This window comes from Pan troglodytes, chromosome 8 (assembly GCF_028858775.2).
Source record: "Pan troglodytes isolate AG18354 chromosome 8, NHGRI_mPanTro3-v2.0_pri, whole genome shotgun sequence".
Classification (NCBI taxonomy): domain Eukaryota; kingdom Metazoa; phylum Chordata; class Mammalia; order Primates; family Hominidae; genus Pan; species Pan troglodytes.
Genome location: NC_072406.2, coordinates 54,798,828 through 54,809,732, shown reverse-complemented (window position 1 = coordinate 54,809,732; position 10,905 = coordinate 54,798,828). Strand labels below are relative to the sequence as shown.

At 46.4% G+C, this 10,905-nt stretch overlaps 1 pseudogene; it reads right to left on the bottom strand.

Moving 5' to 3' along the window:
* Nucleotides 1–222: 222 nt before the first annotated feature.
* Nucleotides 223–2,238, bottom strand: LOC100611309 (uncharacterized; annotated as a pseudogene).
* Between the last annotated feature and the right edge of the window lie 8,667 nt (nucleotides 2,239–10,905).

Sequence of the window (10,905 nt, the reverse complement as noted above, 5' to 3'; positions counted from 1 at the left end):
TCATGAGGTCAGGAGATTTGAGACCATCCTGGCTAACGTGGTAAAACCCCTTCTCTACTAAAATACAAAAAATCAGCTGATAGATAATATCATGATAACATCTGGGTTCTTAGCTGCACTGAGTCAAGCCTACTTACATCTTTGTTTGTCTTCCTCTGCACTTTTCCTTCCACATCACACTCCAGGAATGCCAAGCTGTGCTGGCCTTCTACCCCATTTCCACTATTTTGCCCCCGCCGACGCGGCTTTTTGCCGCTGCAGCTTTTTGAGTCTTTCTCCCCCCGCCGCCGCGGCTTTTTGCCCCAGAAGCCACGGCTTTTTGCCCTCGCCGCCGCGGTTTTTGCGGCTTTTTGCCCCTGCCACCGCGACTTTTTCCGCCGCGGCTTTTTGCCACCGCCGCCGCGGCTTTTTATGGCTTTTGGCCCCCAGCGCCGCAGCTTTTTACGGCTTTTCGCCCCCACCACCACAGGTTTCTCCCGCCGCGGCTTCTTGCCTCGCCACCCAGGCTTTTTGTGGTTTTTTGCCGCCGCGGCTTTTGGCCCCCGCAACCGCGGCATTTTACGGCTTTTCGCCCCCGCCGCTGCGGCTTTTTCCCCCCCGCCACCGCAGGTTTTTCCTGCCGCGGCTTCTTTCCCCCACCGCCCGGGCTTTTTGCAGCTTTTTGCCCCCGCTGCCGCGGCTCCTTGCCCCCGCCGCCGCGGCTTTTTATCACCCCAGCCGCTTTTTGCCCCTGCCGCCATGGGTTTTTGCCGCCGCGGCTTCTTGCTCCCCTCCCGCGGCTTTCTAGCCCCCCCCCGTTACTTTTTGCCCCTGCCACCACGGCTTTTTGCCCCCGCCCCCGTTGATTTTTGCCCCCGCCGTCACGGCTTTCTGCCCCTGCCGCCGAGGGTTTTTGCGGCTTCATGACCCCGCCGTCGTGGCTTTTTGCCTCCGCTGCTTTTTGCCCCCTCTGCCGCGGCTTTTTGCGGCTTTTTACACCCTCCGCCGTGGCTTTTTGCGGCTTTTGGCACCCGATGCCGCGGCTTTTTGGGGCTTTTGGTCCCCGCCGCCGCGGCTTTTTTCCCCCGCTGCCTCAGGTTTTTCCTGCCGCGGCTTTTTGCCCCCGCCGCCGCGGCTTTCTGCCCCCGCCGCCGCATCTTTTTGCCGCCGCGGCTTCTTACCCCCGCCACCGCGGCTTTTTGCCCCCGCCGTTGCGGCTTATTGCCCCTGACGCTGCGGCTTTTTGCCCCCGTCACCGCAGCTTTTTGCCCCCGCCGCCGCGGCTTTTTGCCCCCATCGCCCCGGCTTTTTCCGCCACCGCCCCGGCTTTTTGCCCCCACCGTTGCGGCTTTTTGCGCCTGCCGCTGCGGCTTTTTGCGGCTTTTTGCCCCCGCTGCCGCGGCTTTTTGCCCCCATCACCGCGGCTTTTTCCCCGCCGCCACGGCTTCTTGCCAACGCGGCTTTTTACTCCCGCCATGGCAGGTTTTTACCACTGCTGCTTTTTCACCCCGCTGTCGCGGGTTTTTGCCCCCACCGCCGCGGCTTTTTGGCCCCACCGCCGCAAGTCTGAGGGCGGGATCGGCAGACTCGGCTTCCAGATCTACTGGCGTCCTGGCTAAGACAGCGCCGAGGGTCGCTCCTGGTCCAGCTCTCCCGGTTCGGGGGTTCCTTGCCTAGACACCAGCGCCCCAGACTCCGCTCCTGGGCCACTGCAGCCTGCATAGAGCGGCGCGGCGTTCGGCCCCGATGGGAGAGAAGAAGGAGGGCGGTGGCGGGGGTGATGCGGCTATCGCGGAGGGAGGCACAGGGGCCGCGGCCAGGCGGGCGCTGCAGCCGTGTGGGCAGCTCCAGAAGGTCATCGGCATCTCCGTTGGCAGCCTGAGCGGGCTGCGCACCAAGTGCGCTGTGTCCAAGGACCTCACCCAGCAGGAGATATGGACCGTGGAGGTAAGGGGGTCAGGGACCAGGGTTGGGCTCCAGCACCGGACTGGACATCTCCCTCCGGGCCCCAGTTCACTCCCGGCCCAGTTGCATCCTTGAGCCCGCGTCGCTCCCTTGGAGGCTTCTCCTCCCTCCTGCACTCGCTGATGCAGCAGCCGGAGGACCCGGGACCAGCCCTCACCTTGGGCAGAATTTGTGGGGCGGGTGCGTGTTGGGAACTTTGATGGAGGCTCGAGGGGCCCGTGGGTGGGGTGGGCTGTGCGCTGTGCGCGGACGTCCCCTTACTCCCCGAATTTCCATCTGGTGCAGCCTTCTCATCTTGTAGGTGAGGAAACCGAAGGCCTGTTAAAGAAAATTAACAAAGTGTGGTTATCAAAGGAGAACTGAGTTGGGATTCAGACCTGGAGTCCCACACCCTTGGTTAACACATTATACCACCTTGAGTCTGGCCTGTTGACTGAGGGTGAGCCACTCCATCCTCATCTGATTGTGGGGTCTTGAACTCAAGGGGTTTCGTGCAGGAATAAGCAAATGGGTTTGCTTTCCTAGCTCTGTCCAGTACCTTAGGGAACCTGAGAACTGGAGAGATTCTTGGAGAGCCATCTGGTGGTGTATGTCATGGGTGGGCCTTGTTTGAAGGTCAGTCTGCCCAGTGGGCTGGCTCAGCCCGAATGAACTCTCTTGAATCTTTGGAGTTGTCGGTGTACTTTTAAGGGTTTCTCATCCTTGCACCAAAAGATCCCCTGGAAATTAGGTGGGAAAACCTTAACTTGTGTGGAGCCTTGTATTTGTCTTCAAAGTTCATGCACATAGCCAGGTGTGGTGGCTCACGCCTGTTATCCTGTCCTGGATCCCTTGAGTCAAGGAGATTGAGACCAACCTGGACAATATAGTGAGACCCTATCTCTACAAAAAATAAAATATTAGCCAGGAGTGGTTGTGCGCATCTGTAGTCCTAGCTACTACTGTGGATGAGGCGGGAGGAGAACTTGAGCCTGCACTGAGCTGTGATCTCGCCAGTGTACTCCAGCCTGGGCCACAGAGCAACACCTTGACTCAAAAAAAAAAAAAAAAAAAACCAACAAGAAAAATTCTTGAAGATTTTTCATTCTGTCCCACTATCCATTGGTTTTCATGTCAAGATAATGTCAGAAATTCTTTACAATTGCTTCCAGAAGGAGTAGCCTTTTGATCTAGTGCACAGGTGTCCAGTCTTTTGGCTTCTCAGGGCCATATTGGAAGAAGAATGCTCCTGGGCCACAGACAAAATCCACTACTGCTAACGATAGCTGATGAGCTTAAAAAAAAAAAGTTTGTGCATAATTTTCATGATACCCACCACCACAGATAGGTGGAAAAGTCCTTGTAGTCAAAGGGTTGGACACGGCTGATCTAGTGTCTTGTCGTCCGTTTTGGCTTTCTCCCTGACTCCAGAATGCAGGTAGAGATGTAGAGACATGCTCTCAGGACAGCTGTTGAGATAAAAAAAATTCATTGTCATTTATTCCGAAGGACAGCTGTTTGTCATTTGCATTGAAAAAGTCTCCATTCAAACTGCTGTCACATATAAAATCTATTTATATGTCTATTTTTCTGTTGTCTTGGCCTTTGTGGGCAGTAGTGTGTTTTAACCGAGCAAACTGTCCTTCCAAATAAAGAAGCCGAAGTCAGCCTACCTGCTTGCCATTTTTCTTCCCCTTCCATTTTTCTAACCTGAGGATAATTGTAAGAATGAATTAAGATTTGTGTTTAAGGCCGGGCACAGTGTCTCAGGCCTGTAATCTCAGCAATTTGGGAGGCGGAGATGGATGTATCGCTTGATCTCAGGAGTTGAAGACCAGCCTGGGCAACATCCTGAGAGTCTGTCTTGTATAATTAAATTAAAATTTAAAAAAAGGAGAGAAAAGGACCTGTGTTTAAAATTGTAAAAAAGGGGGGAAAGTGTAATGCAAAATGTCGGCTATGGAAGCTATGATTGGGAAAAATAATTTTTCCTACAGCATTATCTGTTGACTTGTATTAGCAGCACACTCGTCATAAGCGTTTTGCTTTCATCAAATATGATGAGGTAAGCTACTTTAAAGTGTGGTGGGGCTTTCTTCCGCATGGCTCCTGGAGGTGTTGAGTCCCAATTTAGCCAATTAATTTGGGTTTAGTTTTGATATGGATAAGGGAGACCGGCTTCATTCATGATGCACACACAGTTTTGCCAGTAAGGAAAAAAAAAGCAACCTGAATGTTCCTCCTCATTAGATGCTATCTGGATAGCTCCTACCCCACCCCCACCAAGGCCTAGGCCCTTAGAAAGACTCAATGCTGCCTTTCTGTATCTCATACTGTATTCTGCAACATGGTCCTGTGAAAGAAAGTTGTGCTGCATCAGCCATCTCCCTCCTGAAGATCCCTGCGGATGAGGATTTGTGTTTTGAAGGTTCTCAGAAGTCCTGCAACAACAGTTCTCAAACTTATTTGTCCAGGGGATCTTTTCTTCCACTGAACATAGTTGGGTAGACTCGGCCTGAAGCCTTGAGCAGAGAAAGAGACAAGAAACTGTTGGCTCACTTACAACCAAGTGTTGTGTTTATGTTTTAGGTTTTTAAGAAACTGAGGTGCTGTTTGAGGTTCTGGATCAAATTGAGTGGTTGAAGAGAGGCTGGTATCCCTGTAGACTTAGCCAGCCATGAGAGGTTGACTTTTGTTGAAGGAGGTGTTTTACAAAGGGAAATAGGGTGTCTCCTGGGCATCACATTAACACTTAAATACATGTATCACTGAAATGAAATGAAATGATGACATGAAATGAAATGAAATGATGAAACGAAATGATGAAATGATGAGATGAAATGAAATGATGAGATGAAATGAAATGATGAGATGAAATGAAATGGTGAAATGATGAAATGAAATGCTGAAATGAAATGATGAGATGAAATGAAATGATGAAATGGAATGATGAAATGAAATGGGGGAACGAAATGAGGAAATGAAATGAAATGCTGAAATGAAATGACGAAGTGAAATGGTGAAATGAAATGAAATGATGAAATGAAGAAATGGTATGAAATGATGAAATGAAATGATGAAATGAAGTGAAATGATGAAATGATGAAATAATGAAATGAGGGTTGGAGCCAAGATGGCCGAATAGGAACAGCTCCAGTCTAAAGCTTCCAGCGTGAGCGACGCAGAAGACGGGTGATTTCTGCATTTCCATCTGAGGTACTGGTTCATCTCACTAAGGGAGTGCCAAACAGTGGGTGCAGGACAGTAGGTGCAGCCCACCGTGTGGGAGCCGAAGCAGCGCGAGGCATTGCCTCACTCAGGAAGCACAAGGGGTCAGGGAGTTCCCTTTCCTAGTCAAAGAAAGGGGTGACAGACGGCACCTGGAAAATCGGGTCACTCTCACCCTAATACTGCACTTTTCCAACAGGCTTGGAAAATGGCACACCAGGAGATTGTGTCCCACACCTGACTTGGAGAGTCTTATGCCAATAGAGTCTTGCTGATTGCTAGCATGGCACTCTGAGATCAAACTGCAAGGCGGCAGCGAGGCTGGGGGAGTGGGGCCTGCCATTGCCCAGGCTTTCTTAGGTAAACAAAGCAGCCAGGCAGCTGGAACTGGGTGGAGCCCACAACAGCTCCAGGAGGCCTGCCTGCCTCTGTAGGCTCCACCTCTGGGGGCAGGGCACAGACACACAAAATGTCAGCAGTATCCTCTGCAGACTTAAATGTCCCTATCTGACAGCGTTGAAGAGAGTAGTGGTTCTCCCAGCATGCAACTGGAGAGCTGAGACTGGGCAGACTGCCTCCTAAAGTGGGTCACTGAACACCGAGCAGCCTAACTGGGAGGCACCCCCCTGTAGGGACAGACGGACACCTCACTCGGCCGTGTAGTCCTCTGAGACCAAACTTCCAGAGGAATTATCTGACAGCGTTGAAGAGAGTAGTGGTTCTCCCAGCATGCAACTGGAGAGCTGAGACTGGGCAGACTGCCTCCTAAAGTGGGTCACTGAACACCGAGCAGCCTAACTGGGAGGCACCCCCCTGTAGGGACAGACGGACACCTCACTCGGCCGTGTAGTCCTCTGAGACCAAACTTCCAGAGGAATGATCAGACAGCTGAATTTGTGGTTCACGAAAATCCACTGTTCTGCAGCCACTGCTGCTGATACCCAGGAAAAAAGGGTCCAGCGTGGACCTCTAGCAAACTCCAACAGACCTGCAGCTGAGGGACCTCTCTGTTAGAAGGAAAAGTAACAAACAGAAAGGACACCCACACCAAAAACGCATCTGTACATCACCATCATCAAAGACCAAAAGTTGATAAAACCACAAAGATGGGGAGAAAACAGAGCAGAAAAACTGGAAACTCTAAAAAGCAGAGTGCCTCTCCTTCTCCAAAGGAACACAGTTCCTCACCAGCAATGGAACAAAACTGGACAGAGAATAACTTTGACGATTTGAGAGAAGGAGGCTTCAGATGATCAAACTACTGCGAGCTACAGGAGGAAATTCAAACCAATAGCAAAAAGTTAAAAACTTGGAAAAACAATTAGACGAATGTATAACTGGAATAACCAATGCAGAGAAATGCTTAAAGGATCTGATGGAGCTGAAAGCCAAGTTTTGAGAACTACGTGAAGAAGGCAGAAGTCTCAGGAGCCGATGCAATCAACTGGAAGAAAGGGTATCACTGATGGAAGATGAAATGAATGAAATGAAGGGAGAAGGGAAGTTTAGAGATAAAATAATAAAAAGAAACGAGCAAAGCCTCCAAGAAATATGGGACTATGTGAAAAGACCAAACCTACGTCTGAGTGGTGTACCTGAAAGTGACGGGGAGAATGGAACTAAGTTGGAAAACACTCTGCAAGATATTATCCAGGAGGACTTACCCAATCTAGCAAGGCAGGCTAACATTCAGATTCAGGAAACACAGAGAACGCCACAAAGATACTCCTCAAGAAGAAAAACTCCAAGACACATAATTGTCAAATTCACCAAAGTTGAAATGAAGGAAAAAATGTTAAGGGCAGCCAGAGAGAAAGGTCGGGTTACCCACAAAGGGAAGCCCATCAGACTAAGAGCTGATTTCTTGGCAGAAACTCTTCATGCCAGAAGAGAGTGGGGGCCAATATTCAACATTCTTAAAGAAAAGAATTTTCAACCCAGAATTTCATATCCAGCCAAACTAAGCTTCATAAGTGAAGGAGAAATAAAATCCTTTACAGACAAGCAAATGCTCAGAGATTTTATCACCACCAGGCCTGCCCTAAAAGAGCTCCTGAAGGAAGCACTAAACATGGAAAGGAACAACTGGTACCAGCCACTGCAAAAACATGCCAAATTGTAAAGACCATCGAGACTAGGAAGAAACTGTATCAACTAACAAGCAAAATAACAAGCTGACATCATAATGACAGGATCAAATTCACACATAACAATATTAGCTTTAAATGTAAATGGGCTAAATGCTCCAATTAAAAGACACAGACTGGCAAATTGGATAAGGAGACAAGACCCATAAGGGTTCTGTATTCAGGAAACCCATTCACATGCAGCGACACACATAGACTCAAAATAAAGGGATGGAAGAAGATCTACCAAGCAAATGGAAAACAGAAAAAGGCAGGGGTTGCAATCCCAGTCTCTGATAAAATAGACTTTAAACCAACAAAGATCAAAAGAGACAAGGCCTTTACATAATGGTAAAGGGATCAATTCAACAAGAAGAGCTAACTATCCTAAATATATATGCACCCAATACAGGAGCACCCAGATTCCTGAAGCAAGTCCTGAGTGACCTACAAAGAGACTTAGACTCCCCCACAATCATAATGGGAGATTTTAACATGCCACTGTCAACATTAGACAGATCAACGAGACAGAAATTTAGCAAGGACACCCAGGAATTGAACTCAGCTCTGAACCAAGTGCACCTAATAGACATCTACAGAACCCTCCACCCCAAATCAACAGAATATACATTTTTTTCAGCACCACACCACACCCATTCCAAACTTGATCACATAGTTGGAAGTAAAGCTCTCCTCAGCAAATGTAAAAGAACAGAAATTATAACAAACTGTCTCTGAGACCACAGTGCAATCAAACTAGAACCCAGGATTAAGAAACATGGACACAGGAAGGGGAATATCATACTCTGGGGACTGTGGTGGGGAGGGGGGAGGGGGGAGGGATAGCATTGGGAGATACACCTAATGCTAGATGACGAGTTAGTGGGTGCAGCGCACCAGCATGGCACATGTATACATATGTAACTAACCTGCACAATGGGCACATGTACCCTAAAACTTAAAGTATAATTAAAAAAAAAATGTTTTAGCCATAAAAAAATAAACTAGGCAAAATCAAAAAAAAAAAAAAAAAAAAAAGAAAGAAACTCACTCAAAACTGCTCAACTACATGGAAAATGGACAACCTGCTCCGGAATGACCACTGGGTACATAACAAAATGAAGGCAGAAATAAAGATGTTCTTTGAAACCAACGAGAACGAAGACAAAACATACCAGAATCTCTGGGACACACTCAAAGCAGTGTGTAGAGGGAAATTTATAGCACTAAATGCCCACAAGAGAAAGCAGGAAAGATCCAAAATTGACACCCTAACATCACAATTAAAAGAACTTGAAAAGCAAGAGCAAACACATTCAAAAGCTAGCAGAAGGCAAGAAATAACTAAAATCAGAGCAGAACTGAAGGAAATAGAGACACAAGAGACCCTTCAAAACATTAATGAATCCAGCAGCTGTTTTTTTTGAAAAGGTCAACAAAATTGAAAGACAACTAGCAAGACTAATAAAGAAGAAAACAGAGAAGAATCAAATAGATGCAACAAAAAATGATAAAGGGGTTATCACCACTGATGCCACAGAAATACAATCTACCGTCACAGAAAACTACAAACACCTCTACGCAAATAAATTAGAAAATCTAGAAGAAATGGATAAATTCCTCGACACATACACTCTCCCAAGACTAAACCAGGAAGAATTTGAATCTCTGAATAGACCAATAACAGGCTCTGAAACTGTGGCAATAATCAATAGCTTACCAACCAAAGAGTACAGGACCAGATGGATTAACAGCAGAATTCTACCAGAGGTACAAGGAGGAACTGGTACCATTCCTTCTGAAACTATTCCAATCAACAGATAAAGAGGGATTCCTCTCTAACTAATTTTATGAGGCCAGCATCATCATGATGCCAAAGCCGGGCAGAGACACAACAAAAAAAGAGAATTTTAGAACAATATACTTCATGAACATTGATGCAAAAATCCTCAATACAATACTGGCAAACCGAATCCAGTAGCACATCAAAAAGCTTATCCACCATGATCAAGTGGGCTTCATCCCTAGAATGCAAGACTGGTTCAACGTATGCAAGTCAATAAACGTAATCCAGCATATAAACCTAACCAAAGACAAAAACCAAATGATTATCTCAATAGATGCAGAAAAGGCCTTTGACAAAATTCAACAGCCCTTCATGCTAAAAATTCTCAATAAATTAGGTATTGATTGGACGTATCTCAAAATAATAAGAGCTATCTATGACAAACCCACAGCCAATATCATACTGAATAGGCAAAAACCGGAAGCATTCCTTTTGAAAACTGGCACACGACAGGGATGTCCTCTCTCACCACTCCTATTCAACATAGTGTTGGAAGTTCTGGCCAGCGCAATCAGGCAGGAGAAGGAAACAAAGGATATTCAATTAGGAAAAGAGGAAGTCAAATTGTCCCCGTTTGCAGATTAGATGATTGTATATCTAGAAAACCCCATTGTCTCAGCCCAAAATCTCCTTAAGCTGATAAGCAACTTCAGCAAAGTCTCAGGATACAAAATCAATGTACAAAAATCACAAGCATTCTTGTACACCAATAACAGACAAACAGAGTGCCCAATCATGAGGGAACTCCCATTCACAATAGCTTCAAAGAGAATAAAATACCTAGGAACCCAACTTACAAGGGACATGAAGGACATCTTCAAGGGGAACTGCAAACCACTGCTCAACGAAATAAAAGAGGATACAAACAAATGGAAGAACATTCTATGCTCTTGGGTTGGAGGAATCAATATCATGAAAATGGCCATACTGCCCAAGGTAATTTACAGATTCAATGCGATCCCCAGCAAGCTACCAATGACTTTCTTCATAGAATTGGAAAAAATGACTTTAAAGTACATATGGAACCAAAAAAGAGCCCGTATCACCAAGTCAATCCTAAGCCAAAAGAACAAAGCTGGAGGCATCACGCTACCTGACTTCAAACTATACTACAAGGCTACAGTAACCAAAACAGCATGTTACTGGTACCAAAAAACAGACATAGATCAATGGAACAGGACAGAGCCCTCAGAAATAATGCCGCATAACTACAACTGTCTGATCTTTGACAAACCTGACAAAAACAAGCAATGGGGAAAGGATTCCCTATTTAATAAATGGTGCTGGGAAAACTGGCTAGTCATATGTAGAAAGCTGAAACTGGATCCCTTCCTTACACCTTATACAAAAATTAATTCAAGTTGGATCAAAGACTTACATATTAGACCTAAAATCATAAAAACCCCAGAAGAAAACCTAGGCAATACCATTCAGGACATAGGCATGGGCAAGGACTTCATGTGTAAAACACCGAAAGCAATGGGAACAAAAGTCAAAATTGACAAGGGGGATCTAATTAAATTAAAGAGCTTCTGCACAGCAAAAGGAACTACCATCAGAGTGAACAGGCAACCTACAAAATGGGAGAAAATTTTTGCAACCTACTCATCTGACAAAGGGCTAATAACCAGAATCTACAATAAACTCAATCAAATTTACAAGTAAAACACAAACAACCCCATCAAAAAGTGGGTGAAGGACACGAACAGACACTTCTCAAAAGAAGACATTTATGCAGCCAAAAAACACATGAAAAAATGCTCATCATCGAGTTGTGAACGC